This window comes from Cygnus olor, chromosome 7, assembly GCF_009769625.2.
Source record: "Cygnus olor isolate bCygOlo1 chromosome 7, bCygOlo1.pri.v2, whole genome shotgun sequence".
NCBI classification, from domain to species: domain Eukaryota; kingdom Metazoa; phylum Chordata; class Aves; order Anseriformes; family Anatidae; genus Cygnus; species Cygnus olor.
The window spans coordinates 11,564,802-11,592,153 of record NC_049175.1 but is presented as its reverse complement, the minus strand read 5'-3'; the positions used below and the strand labels follow the sequence as shown (position 1 = coordinate 11,592,153).

Here is a 27,352-nt window from a genome sequence, read left to right as displayed (position 1 = left end):
AGAGAAGTCATTATATATGAAAACTGATTAAAATAAACAACAAAACCAGAAAGTAAGACCCTACATGACTCACAAGGGATCCTATTATGGGTCCACATGAAAACAGAGATTACGCAAGAAGCATTTGGCCGTCAAGGAGAAAAGGTATTCAATTATTCACTTGTAAAATTCACAGGCTGTCTTAAGGTTTTAGAAACCACTTATTCTTACTTTTCATTGTCCTCTCCTTTAATTTAAGGATTAAATATGGTTGCCACAGCACTTCTTTCTCTTTCAATTTAGATGACAGAAACAAGTATAGTTTATACAGTGATTACAAAAGGCTCAAGTGAGAACAAAGTTTCCAAAAGTTTGGATTGATTTTTCTCCAATATTAAAAAACATCTGTTTATAATCCTATTAAATATAAAATTCCAAGAAGTAAACTACAGAGCTAGCTACCAGCCGTCCTGCTCACTGAACAAAGGTTGTAATTCACTGTATGACTCCAACAATGGCATAAACTGCTAGAGCACAGCTTGAATGGTTTATGTGCAGCAGAATTAAGGGTGAATTACAGTTATCGATTATTAAAGTTCTAAAAAGAACTCAGGACGTATAAGAACTAACAGCTGCCTAGCACTCCTCTACAGACAAAGGACTTCTCTCTGTAACACAGTGCTGGAAGCTTGGGAGGTGGTGGTGAATAACTCCAGAACAGTTCACTGCTGGGCTGGTCCTGTTGCCACAAACTTGAATAGGATCAGCATTGAGCCGAGATCAAGTGCTTTTGAAATTCAGCACAAAGGGTTACTTTTAGTACATTTTCAGAAAGGCAGCTCTTGCTTTAACATACAGCTTGGAGACAAACCACTCCACTTTATACTTCACAATGGCCCTCCACTGATACAGAGGTCCATCTAGAAAATTGTTTCCAATACAGCAGCAGTCTACTTATACCTTCGTAATTCCTCTTCAGAGATTTTCTTTTATGAAGTATGTTATATAATCATATACAGCCAGTACACACTTCTCAGGCTAAGTAACTGAGGGCTGAAGCATAAGGTAAATTCCCAGGCATAATGCCATTACAACTTACTATGGTGTAGGTGCTTTATTTCTTGAGAGCTGTGCTTGACTGAAACAAAGTAGAAAGCAATCATGGACCCATATATTGTAGTATAGTCTGAATGCTTCTCTGGGTCACATGGGAAGTCAAATCAACCTTGCTTTGGCCTACATTTTGATTCAAGGGGCTCGCTCCAGGCACTAATCAGGAAGCAGGAAATGGGGAAGGACAGCAGCATGCTCTAGTGGTCCTTCCTTCAGCATTCCAGTAGCGTGCAGTCTTTACACTTTCCCTGCAGTCCAAACTACTTGTGCAATAAATGTTTCCCAGCTGGAGTGTCACCTGTGCCATGCAGTCCTATACCAGCGACGGCACTGCTCCCACATGCCTAAAAGGACTTACCCAATAGCTAGCCAATTCACTACACATTTTCATTTTGAAAAGTACGTTCCAAATTAGACCAAAATACTCACTTTCTACATTTGCACATTTAGTCTGTCATAATTAGCTCTACTTTCTTTGTATTTTACCAAAACAAAATTATGGAAAACAGATGAAACGCAGCCAGGTAGAGCCAACCAGGCTTTTGCCCATTTGAAGCCTACAATAATCAATGACACAGTGCTAGAACCTCAGGGCAGAAGAGCAAATGACTGGTATCTATGCATGAGCTCTTCCGCTCTTACAAGCTGAACTGACACTATCCAAAAACTTTTTTTTTTGGCTAAAAATTTTTTTTGTGTGTAACGGTTGAATGAGGTCCTCAGGAATAAACCTGAAGTGCGTTTGAGATAAGGGATTTTATAATGCCATTATTACAATTCCCTGCAAGATTCTTAGCTGACCTTTTCTGATGTCCTCCCCTCTGCCCCCATATGACTACTATACTGTCTTGAACTGATTGCTTTTCTACCTAGATGACTCTTTCTTACTCAATTTTATCATTTAGTTAGAGAACAGTAGATGGACAATAGCTATCTCTGCAGCCTATTTGCCTGCATTAGCATTACGTATCTTTGTGAATACACGAGGCAGCAACTGCACTACAGGAGACTGGTATGCATCTTCCTCTCCATTTGCCATCATTTCCTTTGGAACGAGTGGCACCAGCTGCCACAGGCCACTACCAAATCATAAACCATTTCTTGGGTTTAAGAAAAATCTGTTTGTTAACGTAAACTTACTACAGAAACTCTATGGCCATGCTTACTTCTGAATTTACTCTCTTATTCTAAAATTAAGTATCCATGTTACTTCAACTACAAAATCTAATATATGCTCCCACTATATAGTAATAAATTATAGAGCATGTCTATAAAAAGAACTCTATTAAATAATAAAATGTATTGGAAACAAATGAAACATACAGAGCTCTTTTACCATACAGAACAACTTCTAACATTTGAAAATTTCAGTGTAAGTAAAAACAATTTCTCTCCCACAAGAGAGATTTGTATATACTTTGTCTTCTGAAAGTCCACATTCTGGTAATTAAATTCCCAACATGAAATGGATAACTAGTATGACATTCATATGGCATAAATGTATCCTCTGCTGAGGGGCTTCAAATCATTGTCTTTCCTTGACCAGAGTAAGCCAGTAGGAAAGATTCTTGTCAAATGCACACACTTATCTCACAGCTAGAAGGTGATAGATTGATAGGCACCTCATACAATGCCTCCTTAATTTTTACTACCTCCATAAAATATTGCAAACTCCTGTGTTCATTTTAGGAACACTATCCAAAATAATTTATACCTCATTCGCCTGCTCAGGAGAAAGCCATGTTTATGTAATTCATTAGCAAAGGTAGAAACTACATTCAGTTTTCATCACTAATACTTCTGCATTTCCCTTGACTTCCAGGTAACTCCAGGCTTATCTGGAGAAGTTGAACATTAGCAGAGGAGAGGTCACCAACATCTAAGCAGAGTGAATACTGCTTGCTTTGAAAATAACTCTTTTGGCAGCACTAGAGGCCTCTGTCTACCCTGGCAATAATCAGAATAAACAAACAGTCCTTGTAACTGTACCAAAGCTGATGGTATCTACACTACACAAGTACACTTGAGGCAACTACAGCATGCACACCCGTGTGTGGACATGTACATAAACATACAGGCAAATATTTTCTCTCCCTATTATAGCTCCCTTTTTGACATGACAGTACTCAATTCAAATTGCCTTCACAGGCTACTTTAGAGTAATTACCAAGAAATTTCTAGAGATTATTATACACTTGGATGCTGAAGGACAATATAAAAATTTATGACACCTTTCCCTCTATTCCCACAGCTGAGCCATAGCTTTCTCCTCCTGTTGCCAGCAGAACTAACTACATTGACCTGGAGTTCACAGGCTTCTTTTGAGAATGACTTGTTTTCTCTTCTGCAGAAACTGATGATGTGAGCCAGAGATGGCAATCCTCAAACCAGAAAACAATGCCAGTATAAACAACAAGAAATTTTCATTTAACTCCATTCTGTGTTAAAAAGATACCAGAATCTGTTTTGCAGAGTGCTTATTCCTTCAGTTTATTAGGATACTGATAGACATGTAAAGTTAGATCATTAGAGTTGTTTATAAAAGACTAACAGAATGAAAAAGGGAGACACTGAGTAATTTTTCCATTCTCCAAATGCACAAAATATCTGTCCTCAAACAAACATTCCTATGGACCCTGCTAACCTGACCTTATAGGAGAACTTCACATAAATCATGAATTTGAGTACTATCTGATGACCTTAACCATACAGCATGAAAGTAGCTTCTGTTAAAAATACATAAATAAGAATCGGAGCATTCAAATGTGTTATCAGAGGGGTCTCAAACTTACCATTAGTAAGCCAGGTACTGCTAAGAGGCAGTATTACCCTACAAGAAAAATAGAAATTTTTACACACTAAACACTCCTCTGCTATTTCTGTGAAACTAATTTTGAGCCATCTCATTGATCTATACCCCTTCGATCATAAGAAAGCATATACTCCATTACTATTCCAGCAGCTTAAGTTACAAAAAAATATGAACTTCTTGAATTAGACTGGTTGTGACACCAATAAAGAAGTAGCAAAAGACTACGCATGCCCCTTAGAATCTGCTGCAGAGAGGATAATGGTAACAAAGACTTGGTTATGCTGCTAAAGTAGAAATTTTCAGCTGTTTGCTTAATTTCCGCTTTCTTGCCTAGTGGAGAGGAAAAAACATCCTGGTCATAATGTTCAAAAAGCAGATACAGAAAAAATAGGTTTTATTTCACCATCCTTACCTATGCTTAAAATAATTAAGGCTCACTGTTTGCCAGTGACCTGCAAAGAGTACAGCTTCTGCTTTTAGGGGGTAAGGATATAAGGACCTATAACCCAATAATAAGAGGAATGCAAGAATGAATATTAGAGGAAGGCTTAAGTTTCTGGCTACTGCTTATGAACAAACCTGAAAGGCAAAAACAAACCTGTTGGCAATTAATTTTGGGCTAGGAACAATTTTTCTATACCAAGTTAAATAAATAAAAAAAAAAAAGATACTCGCAGCTTTTTATTCAGATCCTCATATCCAGGGAACTGGTGCGTCAATAGTGTAGTGGCTCTGATCGACTGCTGTGACCTTTCGGGTCATAGATCATCATCTGATAAAAGTGAGGGGACAGAAGATTGTTTCTACTCACTACTAAAACATTTTTTTGCATGTAACCAGCATGTGTTGTTAGAAGTACCACTTTAGAGCACAGAAGCCAGGTCCTCCACGGTCCTAAAGGTACTACATGTGAGAAAAATCTCACTGCAAAAACACTTTCTGTTGCAAAAACACAACTTTGTTTCTCACATACATGAACACAGGGCAAAAGAGATCTATATTCCTTACACTTCAAGGCACTTAAAATCCTAGAGACCTCCTGCACTGATCAAGTTTTGATTCCTAACAGCTACAGCAGTATAGCTAAAGCAACAGGTCCTTCTGCTGGAGGTACCACGCATATTAAAAGAGGTTTTCTTCTGTTGGTGTAGATAGCTGAAGCTCCTATGCTCCCAACTACCATAAACTAAGCCAGCAAAAACAGCAGTCAGCACAGCTGCATCTAAACTAGGAATCTGCTGATGGCACGCAGTTTATTCATAATTCCTAAGTGATGTTGCTATGGGAACTTTTGTAATGGGAGTTGCTTATATCTGATCCAAGTTTCAGAAGGACAGAACTAAGAACAAAGTAAAGAAACTGACATGAAAGGAAACTATATCAGCAGTGTCCCATGTGCTGTTCTCCTGGAGAATCCCAATGCAGATGAAGCACTTGTCCGTATAGGCAGTAACCAGACAAGATGCTCATTATATCACTGATTCGTAACATACTTACTGTTCTTAATTATTGAGACATTTTATGTTTAAAACCAAGCAGGCTTTATGCAACTAAATCTGCCCCTCAGCATTTTTTTTTACCTCTCTCCACAGCTGTGGCCAGTCTGTAAGTTTGATTCTACAACTACCTATACTTCATGCTATTATTTCATCATGCTTCTCATAAGCAGCCAAATCACAGAACCATCGAGGTTGGAAAGGACCTCTGGAAATTGTCTAGACCAACTGACCAACTCCCCTGCTCAAAGCAGGGGCAGCTTGATCTGACTGTTCAGGTCCATGTGCAGTCAGGTTTTGAGCATCTTCCAGGAATTTCTGAATCTTACTCTTAGAACTTGAGATGAAGAAGGCAGTGACAATCTCAACCTCTTCCATGTCCTTTGTTGCCAGGTCCCCTAGCCTATTCAGCAGTGGGATCACATCCACCTTACTCTTTCCTTTTGCTTCTGGCAAGCCTACAGAAACTTTTCTTGTTGCCCTTCAGGTCTTTTGCCAGATTTAACCATAGTTGGGCTGTCTCTGTACTCCTTCCAGGTGACATAACCCTGCTTCCACCTTATGGGTTTCCTTTTCATGTTTACATTTTGTCAGAACCTTCTTGCTCATCCGGAAAGGTCTTCTGCCACCTCTGCTCAATACCCTACATGTCAGCGCGGACCATTCAAGGGCTGGATCCTGCACCTGGGATGGGACAACCCTGGCTATACATACAAACTGGGCGACGAGACGCTGGAGAGCAGCCCCGCAGAGAGGGATCTGGGGGTTGTGGTTGACAGCAAGTTGAATATGAGCCAGCAGTGTGCCCTGGCAGCCAGGAGGGCCAACTGTATACTGGGATGCATCAAGCATGGCATTGCTAGTCGGTCGAGGGAAGTGATTGTCCCGCTCTACTCTGCACTGGTGCGGCCTCACCTCGAGTACTGTGTGCAGTTCTGGGCACCACAGTACAAAAAGGACATTAAACTGTTGGAGAGTGTCCAGAGGAGGGCGACGAAGATGGTGAAGGGCCTAGAGGGGAAGACATATGGGGAGCGGATGAGGTCACTGGGCCTGTTCAGCCTGGAGAAGAGGAGGCTGAAGGGGGACCTCATCGCGGTCTACAACTTCCTCGCGAGGGGGAGTGGAGAGGCAGGGGACCTATTCTCCGTTATCACCAGTGACAGGATCCGCGGGAACGGTGTTAAGCTGAGGCAGGGGAAGTTTAGGCTGGACATCAGGAAGAGGTTCTTCACCGAGAGGGTGGTTGCATACTGGAACAGGCTCCCCAGTGAAGTAGTCACTGCACCAAGCCTGTCTGAATTTAAGAAGCGATTGGACTGTGCGCTTAGTCACAGGTCTAAACTTTTGGGCAGACCTGTGTGGTGCCAGGAGTTGGACTTGATGATCCTTATGGGTCCCTTCCAACTCGGGATATTCTATGATTCTTGAGCTTGGAGGACATGATTCTTGAGGGGGGGGGGAAAAAAAAAAAAAAAAAAAAAAAAAACCAGCTCTCCCAGGCCTCTCTTCTATTCAGGAACATATCCCATGGGATTGTTCCATGTAAATCTCTCAACAGGCCAGACTGGTTTCTTGAGATCAGTGGTTGTGATCCTGCTATTTGCCTTGCTCCCTCCTCTGACGATCCTGAACTCCACCATTTCATGGTCACTGAAGCCATGAGACCAGTTGGATTTCTTGTGTCCTGTTGTATTGATCTTCCAGAAGATGACAAGGAGGTTAAAGAGCCCTGCAAGGAGTATGGCCTGCAAATGTGTGGCTTCTTCCACTCTAAGGAAAATGTCATGTCCTATGTTTTCTTGGTCAGAGAGTCTGTAGCTAACACCCATCACACTGTCACCCACATTGGTTTACCCCTAATCCTAAACCATTAACTTCCAGCTGGCTCATGACCCTGCCCCCCTAGGCACAGCACCACATATTCCAGCTGCTCTCACATCAACAGCACCTTCCCCTGCTCACCTTCCTGGCCTGTCCTTCCCCCACAGCCTGGGTCCATACACCACAGCACTGCAGTCATGTAACCTAATCTCACCACCTCTCTATGATCCCAATAAGGCAACAGCACTTCAACTGCACACAGGTTTCCAATTCCTCCTGTTTAATCCCCATGCTGCACATGTTAGCGTACAAACACTTCAGAGGTACTCAGCTGGAGGTAACAGGCCAAGAAGTGAGAGTACAGTGGTAAAAGAAACTCACTAGGTCAAAATATACGCAAATACTTTTAAAATGCAACTAAAATGTACAATTTAGTACAGCTCTAAATTCTCTGAATTAAGAGCTAAACAATAAAAAGTATACATTTGGCAAAACAGCCTCCTGCCCTACTCCTGCCTGGTAAACAAGAACTGCTGGCTTGCTACCAGAAACAGCAACAGTGACACAGATTTGCGTACCCCACAAATAAAGCCAGAAAAATGGAGGCATTTGCGTAATGCCCAATATGTATATTGAGTGCCCCTGCCTTCATGTACACTATGAAGTCTGCATAGGCTGCAGCATATCTCACAAAGTTTGTAGTATAATCGTAGCTAGGAAAAATGACTCCATTCTGAAGGCTTTATTGCATCAACTATATCAAGTAGTGCAAGAAAGTACATGAGCATGGGAATATTACTGGTAACGCCATTTGTCTCAGGGAATTCAAATGGTACATGGAGAACCTACCAAGAAATGAAACATACTTAGTGTATGGGAAGTTGTAGTCAATACGCATTCATGTTTTATCTTCTCATCATTAACACTGGCAAAGAACAGCACTCAGCCTCTGTTCCTCTCCTGTGTATTTCTGTTTCAATATACGTATCAATATTAATTTCCCCAGCAGAGTTACTGTCATATCTAATGAGCAAACACATGCTATGTGATGTCTTTTTATGCCCTTGATTTTTTTTACCATTATCTCTAATAAATTGAGATCACTAATAATAAATTTTAAGTGATCACAATTAGGTCATATGCTGTAAGACTGCACAAAACTCATTTAATGCATAAAAACATATACCATATATCTCTTCCAGTTTCCTGTCATAAAAGATAGCTGTCCAACTTTGAAACTTATTTATAAGCCCCCTCCATAACTGAATAAAGATGTAATTAAAGAAACAGAAAGAAGGCAAATCCAGCCTAGCTACTTAACTCTAAGCAGAATATTTGATTTGTGATGGTAAATCAATCCTGCAAAGACATGAATGCAGAAAAAGTCCTATTATCCAACATTTTTACATTTTAACCATTCAAGCACATTGATGGTGCTTGGTAATAACACTTCCAGACAAGGAACCTCTAAATTATCATCTACAATATTTTTAAACTTAGAAGATGAATTACAGTTTCAAATTAATTTCAGGTACTTCCTTCCTTTTGATGACTTCAATTTCAAATTAAAACTGGACTGAATTGCTCCCAATTTCTATAAGCCATCACAACACTCACCGTTTTCTTAAGAAGCTGCTAAAGCATCAAAAAGAATAGTACCTTTCAACAAGGATACATAGGCCAATCCTGCATTCATGGCTCACGTCTGTATTCACAAATATTGTGGCCTAGCAGGAGAAGGCTTATAATATGAAACAGCTGCACATAGAACTGCGCATCCACATTACATCTGTTAAATTTATTTTTATTTTTTTCCAGATCAGCCCTTCTCTTATCTCTTGGTCTAAATGTTGATTTGAGGTTTGTGTGCACCAGGCATACTTCTGGAATGCATCCTTCGGTTCAACCTAGCACAACAGAAACTCAGTTTGTCTAAGATCACTGCATAATGCAAACCAGAGCACGGTAAGTGGTGGTGATCAGATTTGCTTCAAAGGCACACTTATTTGAAAGCAAAGTACAAACAGAGATGCACCCACCGAAGTCATCGAGAGCCTTTTCATTCATTTTAAGTAGAAAAACCATGCTTGATTTCTCTGCACCCCCTTTTATTTTTTTTGCTCTCATCTTTCAGCCTAGGTTTAGTAATACACAAAGAGAAAAGAAGAATCAAGAAATACAGGGGAAGAATATTTTGTTAAATATAGGGAAACTCTGACATTGTGGGTTGTTTTTTTTAGACTGCTTACACTTACTCCAGCTTTCATTATTTTCATGCCCTTAGAACCAAAGCAATGGAATACAGCTGGTGATATTTCCAGCCTTTGCACAGAAGTTTGCTTTATGGTCACATCACTGTGCCCAAGCTGACTATTCTAGAAGGCAATGGGATTCTGCAGAGGCTGAATAGATGGCCCACATTCAGTAAGTTGTGCATCAGAGCTTTAAAGAACATGCCTATGATGGCAAGGTGACATATATCATTTCTTTAGTATCCTTTTTTCCCCAAGTACTTTGCTCAAAGATGCCTCCCCTCGCTCTTGCTGATACACCGGGGAAAGAAATGTGAGGGTAGGTAAGGTACCAGCACAGTACAGTGCACTGACTGAACATGAAAATATAGTTATTGTAGAAGTGGTTGTTTAAAAACCTCATACCCAGAAATGTTAAAATTATTTTGTATTATGCCACTCCATAACCTTCTGTAGGACAATCTACTTTATATCAAAATGTATTTTTCTTGTTTTTTTTTCCAATCTTTTTAAACCATTCATCTTGCGATTTATCATTCACATAAAAATCATGATGTGATTATGCATACTTACACCGTAGTATGGAGATGACACATGAAATCCAAAAACACAGCATAAAGATAGCATATATGATATTAAACTAAGACACTTAGTAAGGACTTAATATAACCATAAAGCAAGTAGCAAAAGGCTGATTATATTATAAACATAAAAGCAATTTTTTATTGTGGTCATTCCTTACGCAGTTTAAGCTACACCTTTTCTATGGAAGACCCTACTTATCACCTCTCTCTTACTCTTTACTGAAGCCACAGGAACTGCTACTGCTTCTGTCAAGTCAGTGGGTGCATCTAGCACATCTTTCCTTTCAGAAAGCATACTCAGTACAAACTGTATTCTCAGCCACCAGTAGGTTTGGGAAGACAGATTAAAGGGAAAAGTTTTCTTTTTTCTGTCCTAGCCTTTAATAAATGCATCACAGATTTATGCTGTTACAATTTTGCTTAGCTTTCCTGTCATTCTTGCCCTGTGATACTGAGCCTACAGCCTCAGAAATTAACAGAGTATTGTTTTGAATAAATAACAGATTTCTTTTTTTCAAGAAAGAGGGACCTTTAGCAGTGTAAAGATTATGCATAACAAAGTTTTACAAAAGAGCAAAGGTTATAGGCAAATAGACACTACAGAAAGCACGCATTATGTTTCCTATTTGCTGTGGGTTAGTACACAAAGCCTGCGAAATCACAAGTAGAAGCTTCTCCTCAGCTTACCTCCAAGATGCTGAGATCTGTGTAGCTGGTCAGACTAATTGCCTCTGTAGTTCAGCAGCCGCCCCTACAACTTTCCAAATACATATGCTTGTCCAAGTTTCACTGGCTGACACACATTCTCAGAATCACCTGCTTGAAGTTCTTAGCACTCTCTGTAGAATCTTTACATCATCCAGGAAGGATAAGGCACCAAAAGAATCCTCTGAGTGAGAACTGCTAGACTTAGTGCAGATGTCACTTGATCATCTGTCTTCCCATCCAGAGGAAGTGGGCCTGAAAGTTGGGGGAAAAAGTGTTGTGATTAAATCATAACCCGAAGACCAGAGGGGTCACATACACAGTATGGTGTCCCTCTGCAATCTTAGGACGCAGGAATTCTCAGCCCATTAGCTCTGCAGTTCTCACATCCCATTTCCTGTGACACAGAACAAAGGAACCTTTAATTATGGACTCCCCTCCTTGTTCTTGTTCAATAACCAAAGAACAGAACACTTTTTCCTGCCTTTGTAGTTTGTCCATGTTGTTCCTACCACTGCTGCATGACCTTTTTTTTTTTTTTTTTGGTCTTTTCGAAACTCCTCTCAGCTCTATCACACCACAGTTCCCAGCAGCTGTTTCTAACTGGCTACCCAGTCACACCTGGAAGAGATAATTTGGTTCCATGTTAAATCTCTTCAGCTGAGCATAAAGCATACACTTTATCACATTCAGCTTATACAAATTATTTGTGGATCTTGTGTAAAGTGCATGGAGGGTCTGTGAACTGTCTAGTGAAATTCTGCTAAGGTATTCTGCAATTTATTAGTACAAAAACAGATTAGATTTTGGCCTCATCACTATCGCAGGCTAGAATTAGACTATTTTCTCTATCCAGTCCTTGTGCATATCATTTTCAAAAAACACTTTTTTTTTTTTTTAGATACACCTGGGTGTCCTAAACCCTGCTTGCAATAACAGGTACATAGGTAAATTCTCTGATGCATCTAAACCACCTTTCTAGCAATGATTAAAACAATACATATATATATCTCAGTTGTGTAATATGTAAATGTGCCAAGGCTTTCCTGGGCAAAAATTAAAAGATTAATTCCCAAAGCTGACAACTGTGTTCTAAATTGTGTATTTCAGCAAAATTGTACCATTTAATCACAGCATTATTATAATAACCTATTTTAAGAAAACAACTTGGGGATGTTAAAAATTCTCTCCGACAGTTTAAAGCAGGAGTTGCATTCTTTTTCCTTAAAATTCATGATATGAACTTATATTCTAGTGCTTGGCACAGAAAAGCTTCATTATAGCTGCTGAGTTGTAAGGATACAAATCACATATAGCAGTGTTTTTGCTGAGATCTTACTACTCATAATTATGATAAACACCTTCTTAAATGTATTCTTATATAGGTATATATACTTCATTACAGACGTTTGTTTACATAAAAAAGTTATTCAAACAGCATATTCAGTTTTATGTTTCTAAAAGCGCCTCAGAACTCCGTTATATTCATCCAGGTAAGACTCATCACTGGTAACAGGTTAATGCTGTTTACAAGAGTACGTGAACAATTCTAACCCAGATTAAATAGCTACTTTCAGGTGGCATGCACTTCTGTCAGCCTCTTCTGAAGCTCCTGTGACAGTTGGGATTTTTGCCAGTGCTCAACAAGAAAGGGACATTAGCAACACGTTTAATATTATCAAAGACACTCGTTTTCAAGAGCCCACTGGAAGGAAAAGCTTAAATAATCACAAGGTCTTCAGTTCCTTTGCCATTACCAGCCACGTTAATATAGAAACGAGCATAGGACCTAGCACTTGCAGAACGTACCCATGTTATTTAAACTGCTCTAGCAGTCTAAGGGCTCCCTGCTAAAGATATTATGAGTGACAACTTACAAAATACTGCGTAATACTGACATTTTAATCCAAGTATGACACTGACAGGGCAGACAAATGGACTATAGGACATCTTGAGTCATATCCACCTCTGACTTATGTAGTGGGTAATTACTTACACACCAGCAAGAGGATACCACAAACCTTCACTTCTTTTCTTTTCTGCAGCCAAAGAGGACTTCGCTTTCGCTCTGCTGACTAGGTCATTCAGGACAATTCAAAACAGTCTTGAGACTGTAGTACAGCCATTCCACCTAAGACTACAGACAAGTGACAGAGAGATAAATCACATAAAGCCCCATATGCATTCCTACTCAGTTGTGCTGGAAATAACAGCGGATGACCTGAGAATCTCATTTTTAAATATTAAAGCTTATATATTTGCAAAACTGCAGGATAAGAGTCATCATCAGATCCTCTGGAAAGAAACAAAATATAATAGACAGTAATTTATTTACTGAGACAAAGAAAATGTCACACTATAAACAATCATCTTCAAAAACAGAGAAGAAAAATGATATGCCTATGAATTTTTGACCTAGAAAAACATCTGCTGAAAACTGGATGCTTCTAACCTCTGTTGTATTAATTACAGAAAGTAATTAAAATTTCTTCTCTTTCAAAACAGTTGAGTAAACCAAGATCACCATTTGCACGCAATATATATTCATCAGAATTGGAACCCAAAACATTTTAAATAATTAATGAAAATGATCTGAAACAGAAAAACACCCAAACATTATTTAAAGCCATTGCCAGAAAGCCTTCAAACAAACATCCCTTTTAGAGCACAAAGAATTCTAGTGAGATAAAAAAAAAATACAAAAATCATCACACATTTATTTTGGGTATAGCACTAGTTAGGGCAAATCTAGTGCCTTCAGAAATACCAAAAAGAAGCTGAGAATAGCAAAGTAACTTTCTAGAAAACAACAACAAAAACCATGGAAAAAGCATGGTTATTAAAACCCTCTTCCTAGCTTGGTTTACATGGAACTTTTTGAACCACAGTACCAAAGGTGGTATTATACTTTTGGAGCATCCATAGACAGCAGAAACATCTTTTTCATGAATGATGTTCTGCACGGAACACTGTAGAAAAGAACCCTGAGATGGAACATGCTGGGAATGCCTGTGCTGCTATTTTTTCCGCTATCGCAATATGCAATGAATTAATAAGAGCAGACGAAAAATCATGGCATCATAAACTAACATTAAGAAGCCACTCAAAAATAAAATAAAATAAAATAAAAAATCAATTACATCATGTGTCTTGAAGACTACACCTATTTCTCCATGCTGGTTTGAGCCTTATAGTTATTGGAAACCTGTCCTTCTAAGACACTGAATTTTTTGTCGAGTGCTTTCCAGTGATGGATAGCAACCCACAAAAAAAGCTATCAGAGGTGCTTAAATATGTTTGAGTACATACTGAGTAACTTATCTCCTGGGTGACTTCAAATAAAACACTTGATACTAACTTCAGTAACTGTAAACTCGAAGAAGCTGGAAGCTGTAAATCATCATCATTAACACGGCAGCTGTTATGTACAGTCAATGAACTTTTAACTACTACTTAATTTTAGTTTCACTCCCCCCCCACGTGTGATACAAAGTTATTCTACACAGTATCAAATGAACTGTAGCAAAATATTCCAAACAGCATCAATAACAGTTTTAAAATTAAGCCACAGAAATAATTCATCTGATTTCTATTTCTGACAGGGGAAAAATAAAAGCTTAGATGCTTGAGGATGGAGAAATAAAAAAGAAGGCAGAAATAATGAAATCTGATCAATAAAGTTTTTTTTGTTCTAAAATACTTTTTGAAGGAAAGTAGTTCAAAATTGTACGAATGATACTTGTATTAACCTATTAGTGTAAAATAATACATTAAAGAGAAGTCAAATTTTCAGAGTATATTAAGAAATCAATCTCTGACATATTATTCTATTGTACTTGCCAAATAGGTTTCATTGTTGTCAAAGACAGTATAAATCATCTTTATTAAAGTCCTGAATTCTGCAGATACAGCAGCTGTGTTATACTTTTGGGAATATAATCTAATATTGTACAACAAAGAGCCTATCACTGTGCTTACTGAGTAGCTTTTAAGAAAGGGAAAGAAATCTAATTGGTAGCATATCACTTCCCTAAGAACAACAAGGGATCTTAGTCATACGGACATCCTGTAGTTAATTAGAAACTCTAGGTATGAATTTCGTTTTTCTCCTCAGCTCCTACCTGCTGTTTCAAAGGCTGAAGGCATTTTAACAGATTTTAAGAATGACTCTACATATTGAGACAATGATGAACCCCTACATGGGAAAAGAAGGCATGAAAGAATCTCTCATACGACTCAAAAAAAAACCACAAAAAAAACCAAAAAAAAACACAACAACAAAACAGAAAATGTAGCAGAGAATAAAACCAGACTAATCAGCATTACTTCTTAAGTAAATGAATAGCAGTCCCATTAAGTAAACCTTGAATGGGACTGCTAAAGCACTAAAACACTGTTAATACCAGAGTTATTGTTACAATAGCTCTTTTATCTCGCAGTCTTGAGTGTTTTCCTGTTCAAGAATATTTTCTTATCACCATAAAAACATACTTAATGCCAGGGCCATATAACCTGAACTATAGCAATCATTACTTATCATTGTAATTATCCCAAGATCACTGCCTACTCCAGCAGAGAAATGCAGTTTTGAAGAATTCTTGTATTTTAGAAAACATTAAATAATTCTTGTCCTCATATATACGCTTGGTTTCTAATACTGGGCAACTGTGGAAAAAAAATGCCTAAATATGACTGGTGAGATAACAGTGATGAAAAGAAGAATTTTTATACCCTATGTCATTAACAGCAAGAACCATGCACCTGGTGTGAAAACTAACAGACAACCACATTGAGTTTAATAGATGTACAAATGGAATCTGATTATTCAACCCTTATTTTCTCTACTTCAAAAAAAAGTCCCCAAAACCACACAAAAACACTTCTGGGTAACAGTTGCAAAACAAGTATTTCCTAGAAACAGACTTTCCCTCACATTTGCAATTCAAAACATTGTAATACAATGATTGTATAATGTAAGACCCAATATAAGCAATCCAATTCTATTTGCTTTAAAATAATAGCTTATATCCCCTGAAATAGGGAAGCCTTTACAAAAATGTTTCAATGTTCAGGTGATACACAGGTAGCTTTTAAGGTTAGCGGAAAACAAAAGAAATAAAAGGAAAACTATAATTCAAATTAAACTGAAAAAGTCATTTTCTGTTCAGGAATAACACACAACACAATCAAATTACAGCAGTTTCCTTTTTTGAATTTAGAATTATATTATACAGTAACTTCTCTCTTAATTTACAAGAAATTTGACAAAAGATTCTCGTATTTGGGGAACTTTGTACCTGTAGCACTGCTAAATAATATCTAAAGGTGAGAAACAGCTGCATACAAGAAAGAGGCATAACAGTTGTTGAAAACACGTTACTAAGATTTTTAAATGTTTTATTCTTTATCAGTAACAACATCCTTATAAAAGACTGAAAATAAATGTTTTTCTATGCACTGATTCAATCCCACACCACTTGAAAAAGATTTTCCCCTCCTGTGGAGCAGAACTGTGAGGAGCAGGACTGTTCCATTTAACAAACATTGCCACATGAGGAGCCTCACCCCTCTGACATACTTCCAAAAGCAGGTTTACATGCTTTTTTTAACGTGTAGCATCAAGCAACATCAGCCCCATTTTGGACGTGGTAATAATTTCTGACCAACTTGCGGTAAAATACCCTCTCTGCAATACTCATTGGGTCTCTTCTCAGATACTTTCCAAGCGCTTAGAACAAAAAGGAAAGCAGGGAGAGAAGCTCTCCTTCAGCTTGTCTCCAAGGAGGGGGCAGATTCACACACTACACGATTGAAAAGGGCAGTAAGAAAGAAAAGCTCTCGACTCCTCACATTTTCACCGCCAGGAACTATGGGGAGCCTTAGGCTTTTCCTCATGGTTTCAGGGAGTTCGGAGCCTCGACATTCCCTGTGGAGAAGCCCCTGAGGGGTGCGCGTGCCCGCAGGCCGTTAATGGCCGTTTCAAAAAAAAAAAAAACACGTTGGTCGTGAGCCACCGTCACGCGCCCCCTCACGGCAGGGCGGGAAGGCGCCAAAGGCCACGCCTGGCGGGCGCAACAAGCTGCCACGCAGCCTGGGGCTGGGCGCCCAGGAAGGGGCTTTGCTTCCAAGTGTTTTTGTCCCAGCCACACAAAAATGACAAAAGCAAAAGGCACCCTACACAGAAACAACGCTTCAACATCAACAAACACGACACTTGTTCCCTATTGTCATGTTCTATTACTTCTACGCACAGAGTAGTATAAGAGGAAAAGACTTCCATCAGCCACAGAAAACTGACATGCAGAAAGGCTGATCTTTGAGACAAAACAGAGAAAGAGCAAAAGGATTTTTTTTTTTTCCCCCAGTACTATTACTTTAGTTTCCGTTTTTCTAAGAGGCAGGGGGAAAAAGATGGAAGTATTATTTCTGCATTGGTTTAAATCACCTCCAGAGCCGAGCAGCTAGGCAGCCGTGGAACAGAGCCAGTCTGCAATGCCACACGCCACCAATACAATAACATATTTTACATTTCAAAATCTGTCATTGCTTGCAGTCTTGACTTTACTGAGAAGTTACACTGATGTCTTTAACAGGTTTTACAATCAGCTTATATATGAAGACCCCACCCCAATACTTATACATTTACTTTGTCCTTCTCAGAAGCCACATTTCTAATCCATTTCGAGTTTTCTCCTTCTCTCTGTAAATTTTTTTAGAAGCAAAATCATTTGTGATACCAAGTTCTGGAATTTAGGTATCCATTTGTCTTGACTTCAGAGTTCAGAGCTGGTGTTCTCATGATCTGGCTACAACCTGATACAGTTATTACACGGTTATATTTCATACCCACTTTTGCTAAATGGCACTTCCTATACAAGTTAGGAAAGAAGGAAATCAGTTTATTCAAATTTAGTATCTATTTTACTAGGAAAAAATGCTTCTGCTCAAGATTGATCCTCACAGTAAAAGCGCTTGAGGAACCCTGCACGGTCAACAAGGAGAAAGCCCCAAACTGAAAAAAGTGGCTCCAGCAGCTGTTGTTTTTTTTCTCAACCTATCCCTTTCCCATTTGAAATTTTAAACCTATGCCCTCTGAAATTATAGCCTAAAAAATCCCAAAGCAATAGGATTTACGTAGTTTGTGATCTCTTTAGTGCCTCTCACCCTTGTATTTCCCAAACCATCAGGCTTCTTCCAGAACTACAGCTTATTATATGTGTATATATATATATATATATAATATTATACATACTGTACAGTATGCATGATTAGTTACAGAGTTTGCAACAAGCGCCATCTCTGCACCTCAAAAGAACTAAGCAAAAAAATTCCAGCATCTATCTTACTGCCTAGAGCATCTAATTACATCGAGATGGTAAACAAAGGTATTTTTTGACAAAATTTTAAATGACAATCACAAATGAAATGTGGATTTTTAATGACTGACAATTTTTGAACACAAATCTCTACAGAACAGAGAAAGAAAAGGCTGAAAAAGATTACTGAAATTTACTTTAATTCTTCCAGCTGGAAACAAGAAAATCCCTAAGCCCCTAAATAAACAAGACAGTGGAGTCAAAGAATGGAAGACCTAAATTACCCTACCAAGCTAGATATGCAGTGAAATTCTGGCCTCGATTAAAGTAATGGCCAAGCACATGCCAATTTCCAACTGTCCAGAGCTTCTCTCATGAAGTGCTGGTAGCTCTCTCATCAAGGATAATTCAGGATACTAATGTACAGTAAGGAATACACAATCAACCATTTTTACATGATCAGTCTGTAGTTTAGAAGACTACCTCTAGACATGCAGCTGCAAATATCTGTGGTGATGATGTACGGACATTGATTACATCGTCCTTGTGCCTGAATTCCTCTCCCAGCAGCTCATTCCTCTCGCTCCTGCTCCACTCAACATGCAGCACAGATAATTGCACCGCAACTCCTGGAGTCATAACGTAGACTGTAATGCTATTTATAGACTCTTTATGACACTATCATATCCAACTTCTTTCAGTATTTCATGGCCATCATGCACATAAAACTAAAGAGAATGGGCCACATCTCTACAAGGATTTAGGAAGGATTTGGGGGCTCCCGAACCTCTAAACAGAAGGGAAAACGATTACCAAACTCCGCCTCCAATAAATCCAAATGAGCAGCCTCATGACTTCAGGATGCCTAAATTCATATGCTGCTCTCTTTAAAGGCAATCAGAATGTGTGGTATGGATTCAGCTTTACATATTCCAAAGAATAGGAGCCTAAAATTTAGGCACCGTAGTACCCTGCTTGTTTTCAGGATGCAGTTCTATTTTGTTTTCATTTCTGATGAAGCACTGTCTTGTGGAAACATAAAGCACGGTAGATTGTTTTGTGCCTTTTCCTCATCAGCTGAGACTGTTACTAATACCTTTATTATTCTCTGTATTGTTTAATTAAGCCTCATCTCATCTGCACCCTATCTTCCTATGCAAAACTCTTGTATTAAAGCAAGCAAGTATCATTCTCAGAAGCTTTATCATTTTAGCAGAAAATACTATCACCATCACACATCACTATTCCCTTTCTAACTACAGGTACAAAAGCATCAACAATTCTTTGAGAGCAGAAAATAATGTAAGCACAAAAGAAGGTTATTTTGGAATACAGACTAAATCATTTTATGTATATTCAACTCTTGGCCTCTGAGCACTCATTTGTAGTGCTCTTTAAAACAAATTCAAATTTCACATAAACAGAGTAATATCTTTTTACACCTGTAAGAAAAATCAGTCTGAAAGACAGGTAAATCTTACTTCAATTGCAATTTCTTGCTTTTATTGTTTCTACTACAGAACCACTGTGAGGTAATTTTTATTATTATTTGTTTTAATAGCCTATTGTCTTGATTTTTTAAAATCAAAATAAACTTAGATGTTATTAAAATATAAAATAACAAGGTGCTGAGGATCATTTTGGCATGCTTTTACACACACCAAGTAACCATCTCTATCTATCTATAGAGAATCCACACCTCTGCTAGTCACAAAATTTAGATATTTGCATGATTTACAGAGGGATGGAATAGGTTATAATTTCCGGGTATCCTCTACAGAAAAAAAAATATATATATCCTTGCAATACAAAGTAAACAACCAAACCATACATTAATAATGTGCTTAAGTGCAAAAAACTGTTTGCCAGTGGGCTATCCTCAGTAGAACTGAGCAATGACAGCCTCCTGAATTCTTGGGATACTCTCTCCTGGATGTGAAAAAGAGTATTTAAAAAGTCCTCAGTGAATTATGATCTCTGATTACATGAGATCAATTACAAAATACACCTAAACAGACTGAATTGCAATTTATAACTTAAGCAAACTTTATGTTTTCAAGTTAAATTTAATTTAAATTGTTAAGACAAGGAAAACTCAAAACCAAGCAGTTCGGCAAAATCCCCAAATACAACCATGCAAACTAATCTGCCATGCAAACTAGCCTGATTCTCCTTTGGTACCAGCTCTAGGAAATCACCCCAGTGCAGAGAACAGAAATGCAGAGGGGTAGCCAAGTTCTGGATTCTCTGTATGCTGTTCTCCTGGCTAACAAAGTGAAGAGGAAGATCCAGAACCCACAACATGCAGAAGCTTTCACATAAGCATAATTTGAACAAATATAATTTAGAAAACCTTCCATATCCATGGATTTTCTTATTAGTCATTTCTAAATTACCCTTTACTTTAGCTTTATAGTTCTTAACCTCTTCTAGAGATCCAAAACAGATTTTTAAACTATGGAAATGAAAGAGAGACCAATGTCAGGAAACAGCCCCAGAGACAGGGTTAGATACTTTGCTGGAAAAAATCAGCATGTCTTTTAATGAAACTACATATATTTACATCTGTTGAGACTCTACCCTAGAACTCTTTCCTCATGTCTATCCAATATTTCATGTACTTTCATATAGTGAAGTTTTCTGAATGACCAGTCCTAAATTCTCCTTTTTTCAAAAGGTATACAAACCATCTCCGCATGGTGTATACCTCGCCACAAAGCTGGCAGGTCACGCCTTTTCCTTTGCAGACAGGAGCCATAGATCATTAACATTTTCACAAACAAATCTTGCTGTTTTATCAAGCCTAACTGAGAGCAGAAATATCGGCCGGATTGAACCGGGTGAACTGGCAGTAGAGGGTAAAAGATATTGATCATGTAAGAAACAGCAAGATAACAGGGCTCTGGAATACAGAGGGAAGATAGGATGTGTAACAGTTCTGGCATGAACTCTAACAGAACTTTTATCTTTTGGCTTCTTCTTTTCTGCTTTGAGCTTTGCTTAAAGGAAATTAAATGTTCACCGTGGCTACGAAGTAAGTGTGCAAACCACCAGGCTGAAAACCCTGTATCCCAGTGCCTATGCAAGTAACTCTCCCTCTCTCAAGAATCTTTCTATTTCAATTAGCTTCTTCCCATACTATTACTTATACCACCCTCAAATCACCTTCTGTAATTTCTCCCATCAGCTTAATGCTGATGCTTTTAAAATACCTGTAGATGTTGTGTTGATGCGAGTCTAACAGACCATCTAACTAAAAACACCTCCCTTTAGATTTAAGTCATCATTTCTCCCCAACACAAAATATAAATGTTTGACAAGTTTCATGAGTTCTGGCTACATATTGAAGTGTTGGTGTTCAGGATCAGTTTCTTCTGAAGTCTAACAGGAACATTTTCTGTATAAGAAATTATTTACCAGACCATTTGTGAATCAAAATGGCCACTAGCAGTTTTAAATGCCCACTTATAATTGCTTGTTGCTACTAGCCCAGTTGAAATGAGTATAGTAACAACTAATTCAATCTGTATTTAAAATTCTACCTTTCATTCACCTGCAGTAAAATCACCAGCGATGGAAAAAAAATGTCCTCTGGATACACCACATTTCTTTCCATTGAAAGAAATCCACATCTGAATTCTGACCGTCAGCTATGTAGCCATGCAGTGAAAGCCACTGCATACTGCAGGCTCATTTAGCCTCACTTAATAGTCATGTCATTATTGCTGCCTCTGCAATAGACAAGAATTTTGCCTAATGCACAAAGAAAATGGTGTCTTAATGTTAACATGAATCTACAGGCCAAAAATGCCACAGAACCACACTCTAAGTAGATGACATTGCCTCCAGAGGCCCTTCAGGGACGTTGTGCCAAAGGGAGGCACAGAGCAGGGAAGGAAAGTTCATTCCAGATCAACAAGATTCCTCAAGTTCTCAGGGGCATAACAGTCCTGATAAACACTTTAATGAACAAACAGTATTTTCTCTAACATCATAATGGCCTTTACCAAACTTAAGAATAAAATGCTGTGGATGTAGCTGTTTTCTCTAAGGATTTATTTTCAAACTCTGAAGAATTGAAATGCTGGTAATCTTATCAGCAGAACATCAAAAGATCAACCCCTGAGGTTGCTGCAGCCAGTGTAAATGTCATTAGCACTCTCCAAGAACCATATATTTCAGTTGCATAGTAGTTTCTTTACCATATTACTTGGTATGGAAAATGTTTCAGTTCTGAGAGGTGAAAAGTCAACTACAAGATGATTTCCATTTGGTAGCAGTTGCCTTCAAAATACTCATGCCAGAAGTCCCAATCTAACTGGTCTGAGACATGAGCATTGATAAATGGCAATATTTCAATTTCAACTAATACTCACACAGTTGACACCAGCTGCACTTCTCTTTAACGGTGGAAAAAAAAAAAAGGGGGGAAAGAAAAACCAACCTGTTCTTAGGGAAACAGTAAGGACAAAAAAAAATGGATTGTTATCATGATGCTAGTAAGTCACATTTATAGTTGGTTCACAGTCTTTTCATTTCTGTCCCTAAGAGAGAAATGAATTCTTGTGTAGAGTTATGAACATGAGTTTTTAATAAACTTAAATCTCAGTACTGTTGGAATGGAGCTTTTAAATTTTAAGGCATTATGAAGCATTGTCAGACACTAGATGGTGAGAAGGAGGTTTGACTGAGGGCAGCGCGTGTGAATGGCCCTGTGACTTTGCCAACCAAAGGAAATTACAGTTTAATTTGCTTATGAAATATTTAAACTTACACCAACTGTACGAGAATAGGGCAAGTTCCTTTTCCACTCCACTATGGAGCAGTCCTAAACCTCTGGGGTTCATCTGCCAAAAGATGTTAGGCACTCAAATCTATACAGTATTTGAATAGGAAATTAATGCCTGTGTCTCTTAAGGCTCTTCTGAAATTCTCAGGTGTAAAAAGGTATGTCTTTAACCACTCAGCTCATTTCTATCTTTCCCCAGTTTTCAAACTTCTTAGATCAAGAACTCTGATTCCAGCACATGACAGGCGTTTATAGGACTGAAAACACATCGGTGGTACCTAACCACAATGGAAGTCCACCAGCCACTGTAATTCTTCTTAATAAATTAATTATCCTTTGAAGTGGAAAATAGCAGAAAAGAAATCCCATAGTGTAATGCTGCTTTTTCTTTCCCTGTAGTCAGGTTACACGAGCCAGTTATAAAACAGTGCTGGGGAATGAGATTTTCGAGGGAGTTTAACAGAGTTAAGTGAGTTGAAAGTGGATTATGCTTTAGAAAAGGAAAAACCCACATTTCATTAACATTTTTCCATTTATCCCCATTCTTGTTCATTACTGAGCCCCTCAAATTCATCTCTAAATGTGTAGTACCAAGGAATCATCTCAGTACAAATCGCCTTGGAGCTGCACAGAAATTTCCCATCACGTCATGTAAAGTCTTTGCCTGTATTTCCCCATGTGAAACTAAAAATATTGCAGGTACTTACATTTTATTTCTTCAATGCCTTCATAGCTTCCAGTGACAAAAAATAGGGGTTATTTATTCTATCCCCTTGCCAGCTGCCTATATTTATTTCATTCTGACACATTTGTGTCTACCATGTTCTTAAATAACTCAAATACTAGAGATTCTACAGCTTTTCCAGCAACATATTTTCATGCTTTCTGACACAAATAGTTTCTAATGAATAACTTGAAATGTTTTTGCTTTTGTTTTCTGAGATTCCAAGCCCATTGCTTCTTATCCAGTTAATCATGGTCAAAAAATAATAGATTAAATTATATGAAATTATATCACAGATCATTTCTCCCAGCTTTTCTCTGGTGCATTTCCCTCTTTCTCATGACTTTTTATTCTGTTATTGTCAATATTAGAATTTTTTTCTGTATTGCAGATTTTAACATGATAATGCACAGTTTCAGATTTTAAAATTATGCTTAAGCACTAAGGAAAAATGTTTTTAATTGCACTATATAAGAATTTATGTATTTAAGTGAAATAACATCAGGTTAATGCCAAAAATGTTATTAGTAAATTAAAGTCTATGCAAGAACTGAAAGCATACCTAAAGAAACTTGTAAGACATTCTTTCAAAATAACTGTGCTATAATGTAATGACAACGATATTGATGATGTCCCTTCAAATAAATGAAATACCATTAATTTTAATTTACCTATAAAGCTTAATTTTCTGTAAATGCTCAGAGCTCCGTCTTTTTGGCAAGGAAGACTTCTTTTGTTATTCTTTCAACTTCTAATTATCTATTTCTTACTTGACTTCATGACTTAACAACAGTGACTGACAAACTAGTTCCCTCTGGATGTGGCCGGACAGGAGCCAAGATAACACACGAGCAAGTTCTCTTCCTAACAGACTGTGCAGGTCAGCACGGGTCCCAGCTCTGGCACAGTGCTGTGGCTCTTTCCCATCATGTTCCTTGATACATCACACATACCTCCTGGCACGCGACAGACCGTGACTGCACGTCACACACAGGAATGAAGATAGACCTGAGGACTACAGTAGTGCAGTATATTTTATCTGGGCAATGGCTATCAACAAAACTACATGACACAGGAAATTTTGTAACATCACAGAAACAAGTTTTACATCAACATTATTGTATAATTAATGTTATTTTAGCATAACAAATATTAAACATATTAAATGACATATTGTAAAAGGTGATGAACATGCAAATGAGAGTATTCCATTAGCGTGAATTCTGGCTCCTACAAAAGCATTGGGATTAAGCACAGGTAACACCACCCTCTAATGCTAAAACTCTTCAGATTTTGTATTAACTTAGACTACATTTATGTAATTATTTAACATTTCTCAAAAATGCAACGATTTTGCATAAAGCCTTCGTAAGTCATAATTCTGTCCTAGACTGACTTAAAAAATCAGCCAAAATTACTCATGCATTTTAAACACAACTGAGGACAGTCATGGTTGCCTCCACCCCCACATCTCAAACATAAAAAAAATGCTGACTTTATTTGAAATGATTTCTCATTCTTACCTTATTGAAAAAAAAAAGACTTGAAAGAAGCTTGTCCTTTCTGTCACAGCCATCATTTTTTCCATCTGCTTGAATAGGACAGTGTCAACAGATCTCTGTTAGGACAGAAGAAAGAGCAAATATACAGACTGGCCAAAAAGCTCTGAAGACTGTCTGAGGTCTACAGTTTAGAAGGCAGGAAGAATAGAAATGTCATTAAAAATCCTTAGCAGGGCTGGCTTGAATACTTCTCGAAAAAGGGACTAGTATGAGAAGTCTGCCAGAAAGGATTCATTGTGGGGCAGGATATAAAGATGGTGCAGAAGGAATCTAAAGCTTGAAGGACACAGGCAGAGCATTCTCTATTCATTGGACCAATTCCCATCACAGCTTGTAACTGAACCCAACTTCCACCCTCTGTGCCAGCAATTATCTGTGAAACTTATAAGTAGAGTGTCCTCTGCCTTCTGGAGCTGCTGCATTTACAGAGTAATCCCCAATATCACAGGGCCTGTAGGGGAGAGCCCAGGGGTCTCACTGTGCACACTGCCAGTACCCTGACAGTCAGGAAGTTTGACTCAGGTCTGGTTATTTTTTTAGTTGTTTTTTGAGAAAGTTGTCAGAAACATATCAGATATGTAAAAATGTTATTAAAGTTACAACATAAAACTCTAAAAACTCTTATCAGTGGAAACTGCTAAGACTAAGGCTGCCTTTAAAATGTGCATCTTATGTATTACAATAGTGTAGTCAATATAAGATTAAATCCTTATTGGAGATTATATGTCATTAAATCTCTGCAGTATGTTCTATCATAAACAATGGCCAACAGCCATTCATCTCGCAGGAGTATAGTGAGAAAGAAGAATGTGTAAAATGCAGTTATGGGTACCTGAGAAGTCTATGAGGAAATGCGGAGTTCGTGTTCAGAGCAGGGTTTGAGGATGGCACCAAAGGTAGCAGCACAGCATCCGCTGGGTGAGGAGGGAAGTGCACTGCTCCCTCTGAGAAGCCAACCAGGCATATGCCAAGTGGAAAAGGTGCACACACTGTGTGAGGTATGCTTATGAGGTCCAGCGTAGTATCAAACTGCAAATGGAGAAGGGGCTCTATTGTTACTGTAATTAGGGAAGTTTCTAGCTTGTGAATGTTTGACTTACAGTCTAAAAAACATTGAGTTTTTGTATTTATGTGTGAAGTAATAAGCAAACACAGCATTTTGTTCAGCAGTGTTTGCCAGTCTAATTAATCAGTTATGAACGAAAGCAAAAACTGTTTGCTTCATGTATAGAAGCCAGGTAAGTCATAGCAAAGGGTTTTTTTAATATCTTCCATGATTTAAATTACTTCTCACAAGTAAAGCGTAAGATAAATATTTTACAGTGCACTTCAACCTTAGATTTGTTTGTGCAAACTATTTGGCAAAGACTTGTTACTAGCTGAAACTTTGCACAATTCAGAATTTGCTCACAAGCAACTTTCTAACAGGAAAAGCACTATGGTTGGAGACAAGAATACTTTGGGCAGACCTAGTGAGTACATGCAGAGTTTTTAAGAAGTGTCAGAAATGGAGACATTAGATAGAAACACTATGAAGCAGTGAAACACCAATGATCTCACCTCCTACAATGGCAGCTATTTCACACCAAAATGTTATACATTCATTTTTGTGAAAATTCTAATCAACTGATGTAAAGGGCTCTTTGTGGTGTCTTCATGCTACCATCTTATTTGATCTCCTCAGAATATTAATTTGCAGCTGCATATAGTAAATATTACTGAAATTGGGTTTGGAACTTCAAGCCAGCACAAGTAACTGTTTCAAACTGTTCATTCGGGCTTTACAGATCAGTGTTTACCCACTGCAATCAATTGTCCAGCCAGTGTGAGCCATGTCCACCGTACAGAAAGGGGAAAGTATGAAGGGTTTTTATGGCAATACACATCATTGCTCCTGTATTTGAATTTTATGGAAGGCTCAGCAGACAGAGATGGAGGCAAATTATTCTGCAGTCCAAACACATTCCTCTAAATACTAGTGATCCTTTAAACCATACATGTACAATTTTCCAAAGCCAAGTAATTACTTAATTCCCTCCTCTGTACAAGTTTAGCACATGCTGATACAATCCCTTTTGTTGGCAGAAATGAATATGAATAAGGAACACTAGCCATTACTTTTAGTTTATATGGTAAAGATTTATGCACAAGCAGCACAAGTATGAAGTTCTATTATTCCACAGTCTTGAAACTGAA

At 38.1% G+C, this 27,352-nt stretch overlaps 1 long non-coding RNA gene across 11 annotated transcripts in view; it reads right to left on the bottom strand.

Moving 5' to 3' along the window:
* The window catches only part of LOC121073577, a 225,935-nt gene that overhangs the window by 144,852 nt on the left and 53,731 nt on the right, over positions 1–27,352 (bottom strand). For 10 of the 11 annotated variants that reach the window (XR_005821818.1, XR_005821816.1, XR_005821811.1 and 7 more), the window contains exons 3-6: positions 25,989–26,185; positions 25,118–25,212; positions 12,787–12,896; positions 10,877–11,020 (exon numbers count right to left, since the gene is read on the bottom strand). This is a non-coding gene — a long non-coding RNA (uncharacterized LOC121073577). Of the gene's footprint in view, positions 1–10,876; positions 11,021–12,786; positions 12,897–16,615; positions 16,709–25,117; positions 25,213–25,988; positions 26,186–27,352 lie in introns of those variants that run through there. The other variant, XR_005821815.1, reaches the window with a different exon arrangement.